We start from the raw sequence: 12,185 nt of genomic DNA, 5'->3' as shown, positions 1-12,185 counted from the left end.
CCAGATAGATATTCATCAGGATGACTAGAGATGGTCTCACCAACCAGTGTAGATGCACTATTATGCCAAACTAACCTAATTTGCTTTTTTGACAGGATTACTAGACTGGTTCAGGGGAATACTCTAGACAGAATTGACCTAGATTTTAGCAAAACATTTAACAAAGTATCTCACTTTTCTTGTATTAAAAATGGAGAGACAATGGGCTAGAGACCATAGGTAGAATCATAACTATCTGAAAAGTTAGATCCAAAGAACAATCATTAGTAGTTCAATGTCAACTTGGAAAAAGTCTCTAATGGGTCTGTGATATTGGGCATTTTTTATCAAAGACTTAAAGGCACAGATGGAATTTTGAAGATGACACAAAACTAGGAGGAATAGCTAGCACATAGATGACAAAATCAAAATCCAAAGAAATCTTGACAGGCTAGGATACTGAGACAAATCCAGTAAGATTAGAGTAGACATTAGAGATCAATTATTCTAACCCTCTCATTTTAAGATAAGGTGCCTGAAGACCAAAGCCATTAAATGATTTGTCTAAGGTCACCCAGATAATAACTGGTACAAGTGGAATTTGAAGGTACATTCACTTCTCTAAGTCCAGAGCTTTTCAAGGGTGCTTCTCCTTGAAGCTAAGTATGTGCATGGCAATGCAGGTGGAGCAGGGAGGGGTCATGGGAGAAGGAAGAGATAAAAGCAAAGCACAGAATAAGACGAAGTGACTCTCAAGATCTAGACAAGATTCTTATACCATGAAGAACTCCCCTTCCTGTAAGTTTTCAAGCAAGGCCTAGATGACTACTTGTTAGGTATGAAATAAATTCTTTTGGTTCAAGTACATGTTGGACTAGATAGTTTTCTGATTAATGTAATGATAAACGAACAAGTCCAGAGGACAGAAGATGAAGCATGCCATTCACCCTCCACCAGAGAGGTGATGGCCTTAAAATCCAGAATGAGATCTGCACTTTTTTTGGACACGACAATATGGTAATTTACTTTGCTGAACTATGCAAGTTTGCTGTGAGAGTTTTATTTACTTGTTTAAGTATTCTGGTGAAGTGAGGGACAATTAGAAAGAGATTCTAACTTCTGAGATTGTTTAAAGATAAAAATTCTTACATTTGGTTTCAAAAACTTAACTTCACAAATACAAGATGAGGAAGACATGGTTAGACAGCAAGCAATTTATCTGAAAAAGAAGAACTAGAGGTTTTAGTGGACTCTAAGTTCAATGAATCAAAAGAATGTCATGGCAACCTAAAAAACTCTCATAATCTCAGACTATAGAAGCTTGGTGTCCAGAACAAAGGAGGTGAGATATACTCTGGTACACTCTGCCCAAGGGAGAACACAACTGGACTACTGTACTCAATTCTTGGTATCAAATTTCTCAAAAAAAAAAAAAATATACTGGGCACTGTGCTAAGTACTAGGGAAACAAAGAACAGTCTCTCTCTGCCCTCAAGAAACTTATAGTCTAGTAGAGGGGAATATGTACACAGTTATGAAAATAAGAATAAATACAAAGTAATTTGGGGGTGGAAGAGAAGGTACAAGGTGGTATGAGTTGAGCCTGGGAGATAGAAACATCCAAGAAGTCAAAATGGGAAAAAGGAACCATTCAATACATGAGGTGCAGGTTATGCAAAGGCACAGTGATGTCATGTATGGGAAATAGCAAGTATGCTAATTTCACTAGAGCACAGAGTATATGAGTGAGAGCAGTATGTAATCAGTCCAGAAAGACAGTCAAAAGTCACCAAATATTTACTAGTGCTTACTATGTGCCAGGTACCATACTAAGCATTGGGGATACAAAGAAAGGAAAGAGACAAGAGCTCCCAAGGAGCTCAAAGTCTAATGGGGAAACAACATGCGAACAGCTATATATAAACAAGAAAAAGCAGGATAAATTGGAGATATTCAGTAGAGGGAAGGCATCTGCAACATTAAGAGGCACTGACAAAGGCTTCTAACAGAAGATGGGATTTCAGTGGGGACTTGCGAAGGCAGGAGGCACAGATAAGGAGGGAGTGCATTCCAAACATGGGGGACAGCCAGAGAAAATAATTGGGAAATACAATGTACAATGTCTTGTACAAGGAACAATAAGATCAGTGTCACTGGATCTCAGAGTATGTTGCTAGGGGTGGAGAAAAGAATAAGTTATTAAAAGACTAGAAAGGTGGAAGGTGGGGCAAGTTATGAAAGGCTTTAATGTCAAAGAAAGGAGTTTATATTTAATACTGAAGGTGATTGGGAGCCACTAGAGTTTACTGAGAAGGACAGTTACGTAGTCAGATCTGCACTTTAGGAAGATCCCTTTGGCAACTGAGTAGAGGATGAATTTTACAATGGGAGATTTGTCCTAAGCAAAACAACCAGCAGGCTACAGCAATAGTTCAGGTGTGAGGTGATGAGGGCCTACATCAAAGTGTTGGCAAGGTAAGAGGAAAGAAGGGGGTATATAAAAGAAATGTTTTGAAAGCAAAACTGATAGTCCTTGGTAACAGATTAGATATGGGGATAAGAATGAGTGAGGAGTTGAGGATGACATCTACATTTTAAGTCTGCATACATGGAAGGATGGTGGTGTCTTCAATATTAATAGGGAAGTTCTGAAGAGGGGAGGGCTTAGAGGGAAAGATAATAAGTTCAGTTGTGGACATGTTGAGTTTAAGAAGCACTGAAGGGGTCAATACTGGAAAAAGTTTAAGAAGCCCTAGTCTAGGGGACATTCAGTCCAAGATGCCCAAGGGGCTGTGGGCTAGAGGTCAACTTTTAAGTGAGGGCTGGATAAATAGATCTCAGAAACATCAACATAGAGATAACAATGGGAGCTGATGAGATCATCAAGTGAAAGTGTATAGAGAGAGAAGAAGGCTCAGGATAGAGCCTTTGAGGCACCCACACCTTATTATTAAGATAACCAGGAGAAAACAGTATCATGAAAAGCTAGAGAAGAGAGACTATCCAGGAGCTGATCAAAAGTGTTTTTAAGCTGCTGAGAGGTCAAGAAGTATTAGGAACATAAAGACTCTAAATACCAAATGGCATTTTCATACCAAATGGAAGAATTTACATTTACCCCTAGAGGAAATAAGGAGTCACTGAAGTTGCCTGAGCAGGAGAGTTACATAGTCAGACTTGCTTTTAGAGTGAAGAATTGCAGGGAAAAGGGTGGAGCCAACATGGCAGAGTAGAAGGACACACTTCTAGAAGCTCTCCTCCCACAGCCCATAAAATACCTGTAAAAAAATGACTAAACAAATTCTAGAGCAGCAGAAGCCACAAAACAACAGAGTAAAAGAGATTTCCACCCAAGACAGCCTGCAAGGCCAACAGAAAAGGTCTATCGCACCAGCACAGAGTAGAGCGCAGACCAGCCTTGGCCACACTGCAGGCAAGGACAGAACTGGAGAAGTCTTCAAGGGGACACCTGCAGCAGTTGTGGGGCCCAGATTCCTCAACTCACAAACGCCAAAGCCAGCTTCAAAGGTCAGTGAGAAAGCTCTTTCAATTGTGTAAGAAGGGAACTCAGCGGTCTAGCCCCAGTCCCAGGCAGTGGCAGCTTCCATTGTTGGAGCCCTGGCCTAAAGTCCCTGGGGGAATTGAGCAGCTGATCTGAATCTCAGTCCTGAGTGGTGGCCTTGGGGTGAGGAGAAGTGCTGGCTGGTAGAGCTGTCAGAGGCTTTAGAGAGGGAATTCCACTAGCAGAAAAGAGTGCTTATAGTTGCTCCCAGACCAGAGTGCAGGTCAGGAGAAGAGTAAACTCCTCTTCCTTGATTGTGCCATCTTGGAGGAACTGAGAACTTACAAGTCCCCAGAGTGTACTCTCTCTTGACAAAGAACTCAAAAGTCAAATAACTGGCAGGGAAAATGCCCCAAAAAGGGAAAAAGAATAAGACAACAGAAGGTTACTTTCTTGGTGAGCAGGTATTTTCTTCTATCCTTTTGGATGAGGAAGAACAATACATATCATCAGAGGTAAAAGTCAAGGCTTCTGGGGGCAGAGACAAGATGGCAGAGTGGAAAGACAAAAAAATGCAGGCTCTCCCCACACAGCCCATAAAATACCTGTAGAGTGGGACTCTCAACAAATTTTGGAGCAGCAGAAGTGGAGAACAACAGACTGGAGGAGATTTCCAATCCAGGGTGACCTGAAAGGCCCACAGGAAAGGTTGGTTGCACCAGATGAGGAGCCAAGCATGGAGCCCAGCCCAGCCTTAGCTGAGCATGCAGCACAAAGAAACTCTGGGAGAAGGACACCTCGGGGGCAGAATCTCCAGTTGAAGCAGCGGGTCCTCAGATCCCTCAACCCACAGGCACCAAAGGTCAGCAACGGGGTTTTCTCAGCTGGCCAGGAAGGGAGAAGGGCCTTCCCACAGCTCCAGCCTCAGGCAGCAGCCCGCAAAAGCCACATCAGGCAGGCAGCACCAGATCTCAAGGCAGCCCCTACAGCAGCCTGAGACCATTGCTGAATTGTAAAAACCCCTGGGGGCACTGAGGGAGCTGGTCTTTGTCTCACACTGAATGGTGGCCCTGCCCCACAGCTTGACTGAATCCCACCCCCCCAGTGCTAGCTTGGCGGAACTGGAGGTCAGGTGCCTGTGGAGAGGAAACTCAGCTAAGATTCTGGGCACAAAAATCCTTCCCTGCACCCAGACCAGTACATGCTTGATTGTGCCACCTTGGAGGAACTGATGTCTTACAGGTCCCCAGAGTATACCCTACTCTTGACAAAGGACCCAAAAGCCAAGTAACTGGTTGGAAAATGCCCCAAAAAGGGGAAAAAAAAATAAGACCATAGAAGGTTACTTTCTTGGTGAACAGATATCTCCTCCCATCCTTTCAGATGAGGAAGAACAATGCTTACCATCAGGGAAAGACATAAAAGTCAAGGCTTCTGTATCCCAAAAATCCAAAATAAATATTCAATGGTCATAGACCATGGAAGAGCTCAAAAAGGATTTTGAAAATCAAGTAAGAGAGGTGGAGGAAAAATTGGGAAGAGAAATGAGAGAGATGCAAGAAAATCATGAAAAGCAGGTCAACACCTTCCTAAAGGAGACCCAAAAAAATGCTGAAGAAATTAACACCTTTAAAAATAGACTAACCCAAATGGCAAAAGAGGCCCAAAAAGTCAATGAGGAGAAGAAAAAGCAGAATTAGCCAAATGGAAAAGGAGGTTCAAAAGCTCACTGAAGAAAATAGTTCTTTGAAAATTAGAATGGAGCAGATGGAAGCTAATGACTTTATGAGAAACCAAGAAATTATAAAACAAAACCAAAAGAATGAAAAAATGGAAGATAATGTGAAATATCTCACTGGAAAAACAACTGACCTGGAAAATAGATCCAGAAGAGACAATTTTAAAATTATGGGACTTACCTGAAAGCCCTGATCAAAAAAAGAGCCTAGACATCATCTTTCATGAAATTATCAAGGAAAACTGCCCTGATATTCTAGAACCAGGGGACAAATAAATATTGAAAGAATCCACTGATCACCTCCTGAAAGAGATCCAAAAAGAAAAACTCCTAGGAATATTGTAGCCAAATTCCAGAGTTCCCAGGTTAAGGAGAAAATATTGCAAGCAGCCAGAAAGAAACAATTTGAGTATTGTGGAAATACAATTAGGCTAACACAGGATCTGGCAGCTTCTACATTAAGGGATCTAAGGGCTTGGAATATGATATTTCAGAAATCAAAGGAACTAAGATTAAAACCAAAAATCACCTGCCCAGCAAACTGAACATACTACTTCAGGGGAAAAAATGGTCATTCAATGAAATAGAGGACTTTCAAGCATTCTTGATGGAAAGACCAGAGCTGAATAGAAAATGTGACTTTCAAACACAAGAATCAAGAGAAGTATGAAAAGGTTAACAGGAAAGGGAAATCATAAGGGACTTACTAAAGCTGAACTGTTTACATTTCTACATGGAAAGATAATATTTGTAACTCTTGAAACTTCCCCAAATTTAGGTAGTTGGAAGAATTATATACACACATATATAGACAGAGGGCACAGAGTGAGTTGAATAGGAAGGGATGATATCTAAAAAATTAAAATTAAGGGGTGAGAGAGAAATATATTGGGAGAAGAAAGGGAGAAATGGAATGGGGCAAATTGTCTCATAAAAAAGGCAAGAAAAAGCTTTTTCAATGGAGGGGAAGAGGGGGAAGATGAGAGGGAAAAAGTGAAGCTTACTCTCTTCACATTTGACTTAAGGAGGGAATAACATGGACACTCAATTTATTATGAAAATCTATCTTACACTACAGGAAAGTAGGGGAGAAGGGGAGATGTGGGGTATGGTGGGGATGATAGAAGGGAGGGCAAATAAGAGGAGGGGGTAATTAGAAGTAAACACTTTTGGGGAGAGATAAGGTCAAAAGAGAGAATAGAATAAATGGAGGGCAGGACAGGATCGAGGGAACTATAGTTAGTCTTTCCCAACATGACCATTATGGAAGTCTTTAGCAAAACTGCACATATACAGCCTATATTGAATCACATGCCTTCTCAGTGGGGATGGGTGGGGAGGGAGAAAGGGAGAGAAGTTGGAACTCAAAGTTTTAGAAACAAATGTTGAGAATTGTTTTTTTATGTAACTGGGAAATAAGAAATATAGGTAAGGGGGTATAGAAATCTATCTTGCCTTACAAGAAAAGAGAGAAGATGGGGATAAGGGAATGAAGGGGTGTGATAGAAGGGAGGGTAGACTGGGAGAAGGGGTAATCAGAAAGCATGGGATTTTGGAGTGGAGAGAGGGGAGAGATGGGGAGAAAATCTGAAACTTAAAATCTTGTGGAAATCAATGTTGAAAACTAAAATAAATAAGTTGAAAAAAAAAGAATTGCAGGGAAAACTAGAAAGCAATATGAAAGAAATTAGGTTTAAAACTACACCTTATACCACATTCCACAATGAATTCAAAATGGATACATGATCTGACTATTAAAGCTTATGCCAAAAAAATTAGGAAAGAAACAAATTTATGCATCTTTCATAGCTATGGGTAGGAAATGAATTTTTAACCAAACAAGGGACAGATGTAATTGCAAAAGGTAACACTGATAATCTGATTACATGGAACTGAATGGCTTTTTACATGAGCAAAATTAATGCAATCAGGATAAGAAGGGAAGCTATCAAATGGGAGAAAATATCTTTACATGGAATTTCACTAATAAGGTTCTGTTATCCAAAATATTTAGATATCTAACAGATAATCTATCTATAATCTATATATCTAACAGAAATATAAAAAGAGCAAAAGTTATTCCCCAAATGAGATATCAAAATACATTTCTCAAAAGAACAATTAACATCCATTGGAAAAATGCTCCATAATAAGAGAAATATAAATCGAAATAATTCTGAAATTTGACCTTACATGTAACTGTTTGGCAAAGATGACAAGAGATGAGACTAGTCAGTACTGGAGAAGTTGTGGAAAAGCAGGCACACTAAACTATCGTTTTTTGGTGAAGCTGTGAATCAGTGAAACCATTCTGGAAAGCAATTTGAACTTATGGAAAGAAAATGACTAAAATATCCAACTGGCAAAGATTCTTCTGCTAAAATATACCCCAAACAGGTAAAAAAAAAAAAGGCATCACATTCACCAAAATATTTATAGGAAACCTTTTTTTGTGGTAGCAAAGAACTAGAAATAAAGTAGATGTTCATAAATTAAAGAATGGCTAAAAAAAAAAAAAAAAACAACTTGTAGTACATGAAGATAACACTGCTATGTTGTAAGAAACAATGAATCTGATGAATACAAAGCAACAGAACTGACCCTATATGAACTGATGAAAAGTTAAGCAAACAGAACTAGAACATGATGACTACCATGTAAACAGAACAAAACAATCAAAGCCAAATACAGTGAAGTAACAATGACCAAGTTTTGATCCTCAAAAGAGATATGAAATGAACCCCCACTTTGCTAAAGAAGGGAGGGGACCACAAGAATGGGACACTGCACAGAAGGTTACTTTTCTGATATGTTGTTTAGTTCTGTGGAACTTTTTTCTTCCCTCTTTTCTTCATACTTTATAATAAAGGTTAGCTCTGGTGGGGAGGGGTGGGTGAAAGAATATATTGTGAAATATAAATTATATAAAAGATATAAGCAAAACCTTTTTTAAAGGCATGTCAATCAGCAGCTGTATATAGGATGATTTTGAGGGGCAAGAGACTGGATAAAAGCAAATAATTAGGAGACTATTGAAAAAGTCCAGAAGAGAGGTAATGAGTGCCTAAATTAGCATAGTGGATGGTATAATGTAGCATAAAAACCAAGACCAAATGCTCAACATCTGTTTTTGTCCAGCCAGTGAACTAATATTTTTTTTTCAGATTTAAGTAAAATAAAACTATTTTTTAAAGTAAAAATCATTCTTAGCTCAATGTACAAAAAGAAAATGGGGAAACAACCTAAGTTGGCTATGCTCTGGTGTACAGAATTTGAGAAAGAATTCAAGATGGTTAGCTTGGAGAATACTTAGGGGAACATATTAACTATCTTCAAGTATTTGAAGGCTGTCCCATTGAATAAGGTTTAGGACTGTGCTGTCTGATCCCATATAGAACAACTACAGAAAAGAGGAAGAAATTGGAAAAAAAAATTCAATTTTGAATAAGGGAAAATTTCCTGACAATTAGTGCTATTTAATAAAGTAATAGACCACCTCAGGAAATAACGAGTTTTCTCTCACTGAAGGAAAGGTTTCCTCTCATTTTTCCCTCTTTACCAATGCTGACCCCAAGGCTACTGACTCTTTACTTCTTCAATCCCCTCACCCCTTGTCCTATCAGTATCATGCCAAACTGAAAACCAGGATTATTTATTTACATCAAAAGCTTTTCTACTTGTACTCATGTGCTATTTTACAGTGCTGAAGGAAGGCACTTAGTTTTGCTGGTTTCAAGATATACTTATGCTATAACTAGCATTTATATAGTGACTAGAGTAGACGGAACACAGAACCTGAGTCAGGAAGACCTGAGTTCAACCCCAGCCTCAGAAACTTGCAAGCTGTGTGAACCTGAGCAAATAACTTCACCTCCATCTACCTCAATTTCTTCTACAAAATAGGGATAATAATAGAACCTATCTCCCAAAGTTGTTGTGAGGATTAAATGAGATATTTGCAAAGTGCTTTGCAAAACTTAAAAGTGTTATGATCTGACTTTTAAAGCTTATGCCACAAAAATTAGGAAAGTGCTATGTAAATGTTAGCTATTAACTCATTTGAGTGATGCTATTTTCTAATATCAGCAGTGGCCTACATGCATCAAAGCAATTCTTTTTTTCATGCTTCTCTGTCTCACTCCCCACTGTGGCTGTTACGAACACCTCTTCTCTCCTCAAGTCTCTCACATCAGTCCCTGACCCCAGCTTCTCAGCAGAGGACCTCAAATCCTTCTTGTTCTCTCAAAACCCCTTGATATCATCCTACTCTGAGAAAGAGATGGTGGCCCTTTCACCCAACAAGGCTAGCCCTGATAATGTACCCTTGATCCTACCCTCCTGCCTTTTATGGAAAATTGCTCCCAATCACTATAACCTGCAATCTTCAATTTCTCCATATTTGACGACTTCCCTATTGCCTACAAACATGTCCAGATCACCCCTACCTCAGAGACCTCCTGAAGTTGCATGGCTTCAATTACTATTTAGTTCAGATGATTCCCAGATCTCATACATCCAGCCTGGATACTTTTACTACAGCCTCATGTCACCAACTGCCCAAAGGAATTTCAAACAAAATGTTCCCAAAACAGAATTCATTATTATGGTATAATAGAAAGTAAACTGACTCTGCAATCAGAAGACTTGGATTCAACTCTGACCTACGGAATCAAGATGTCTTAGAGACTTATATCACTTCAGCTCCCTAGACGTCAGTTTCTCACTGATTTGATCACTTCCAAGGTCCCTTCCAGTTCTATGATCCTATTTTTCCTAAGACTCACTTCTTTTCTGAACTTCCCTATTTCTGTCAAGGGCATCATCATCCTTCTACTCACCTAAGTTTGAAACCCTGGAATCATCCTTCACTCTAATTATCCAATCAGGTACCAAATCTTGTTGATTCCACATCTCTCAAATACATCTCCTCATGCCACTCCCCTAGCCACACCAGTACAATTCCTCATACTCTCTTGTTATTACAACAATATGTTTGGGGGGCGGAGCCAAGATGGCGGAGTAGAAGACACACATACGCAGAGTGTCCCCACACAGCCCATAAAATACCTGTAGAGAGGGACTCTCAACAAATTCTGGTGCAGCAGAAGTGGAGAACAACAGAGTGGAGGAGATTTCCAGCCCAGGGTGACCTGAAAGACCCACGGGAAATGCCGGTTGCACCGGACGTGAAGCGGAGCCCAGCCCAGCCTTGGCCGCGTGGCACGGCTCATGAACAGCCTTTGGGGGTGGAATCTCCAGTCACGGAATCCCTAGTCCCAGTAGCAGCGGTTTCCAGATCCCTCAACCCACAGGTGCCAAAGGTCAGTGATGAGGTATTTTTAGCTGGCCAGGAAGGGAAAAGGGCCTTCCCATAACTCCAGTAGCAGGCAGCGGCCACAGAGGCTACACAGCAGTGGTACCAACTGCTCCATTGTTGGAGCGTAAAAAAGCCTGGGGGCACTGAAGAGCTGAGTCTTACCTCAGCCCTGTGTGGTGACCCTGGCCGAGCTGGTCTGTCTCACACTGAATGGTGGCCCTGCCCATCCAGCTTATCTGAAAATCAGCCCCCAGTGCTGACTTGGCAAAACTGGAGGCCAGGTGGCTATGGAGAGGTAACTGCTAAGATTCTGGGCACAAAAATCCCTCTCTGCATAAAGACCAGTACATGCTTGATCGTGCCACCTTGGAGGAACTGAGATCTCACAGATTTCCAGAGTATATCCTACTCTTGACAAAGGACCCAAAAGTCAAGTAACTGGTTGGGAAAATGCCAAAAAAAGGGGAAAAAAATAAGACTATAGAAGGTTACTTTCTTGGTGAACAGATGTCTTCTCCCATCCTTTCAGATGAGGAAGAACAATGCTTACCATCAGGGAAAGACATAAAAGTCAAGGCTTCTATATGCCAAACATCCAAAATAAACATTCAATGGGCTCAGGCCATGGAAGAGCTCAAAAAGGATTTTGAAAATCAAGTAAGAGAGGTGGAGGAAAAATTGGGAAGAGAAATGAGAGAGATGCAAGAAAAGCATTAAAAGCAGGTCAACACCTTGTTAAAGGAGACCCCAAAAAAGTGCTGAAGAAAATAACACCTTTAAAAATAGGCTATATCTCAATTGGCAAAAGAGGTTAAAAAAACCAATGAGGAGAAGAATGCTTTCAAAAGCAGAATTAGCCAAATGGAAAAGGAGGTTCAAAAGCTCACTGAAGAAAATAGTTCTTTAAAAATGAGAATGGAACAGATGAAGGCTAATGACTTTATGAGAAACCAAGAAATCACAATACAAAACCAAAAGAATGAAAAAATGGAAGATAATGTGAAATATCTCATTGGAAAAACAACTGACCTGGAAAATGGATCCAGGAGAGACAATTTAAAAATTATGGAACTGCCTGAAAGCTCTGATCAAAAAAAGAGCCTAGACATCATCTTTCATGAAATTATCAAGGAAAACTGCCCTGATATTCTAGAACCAGGGGGCAAAATAAATATTGAAGGAAACCACCAATCACCTCCTGAAAGAGATCCAAAAAGAAAAACTCCTAGGAACATTGTGGCCAAATTCCAGAGTTCCCTGGTCAAGGAGAAAATATTGCAAGCAGCTAGAAAGAAACAATTCAAGTATTGTGGAAATACAATCAGGATAACACAACATCTAGCAGCTTCTACAATAAGGAATCAAAGGGCTTGGAATATGATATTCCAGAAGTCAAAGGAAATAGGACTAAAACCAAGAATCACCTACGCAGCAAAACTGAGTATAATACTTCAGGGGAAAAAATGGTCTTTCAATGAAATAGTGGACTTTCAAGCATTCTTGATGAAAAGACCAGAGCTGAAAAGAAAATTTGATTTTCAAACACAAGAATCAAGAGAAGCATGAAAAGGTAAACAGCAAAGAGAAGTCATAAGGGACTTACTAAAGTTGAACTATTTACATTCCTACATGGAAAGACAATATTTGTA

At 40.0% G+C, this 12,185-nt stretch overlaps 1 protein-coding gene across 2 annotated transcripts in view; it reads right to left on the bottom strand.

Moving 5' to 3' along the window:
* Positions 1-12,185, bottom strand: part of REXO1 (RNA exonuclease 1 homolog) — a 120,267-nt gene that overhangs the window by 69,775 nt on the left and 38,307 nt on the right. The gene's annotated exons all lie outside the window — the stretch shown is intronic.

Source organism: Notamacropus eugenii, chromosome 4 (genome assembly GCF_028372415.1).
Source record: "Notamacropus eugenii isolate mMacEug1 chromosome 4, mMacEug1.pri_v2, whole genome shotgun sequence".
Taxonomy (NCBI): Eukaryota; Metazoa; Chordata; class Mammalia; order Diprotodontia; family Macropodidae; genus Notamacropus; species Notamacropus eugenii.
This window is presented reverse-complemented; position numbering and strand designations above follow the sequence as displayed.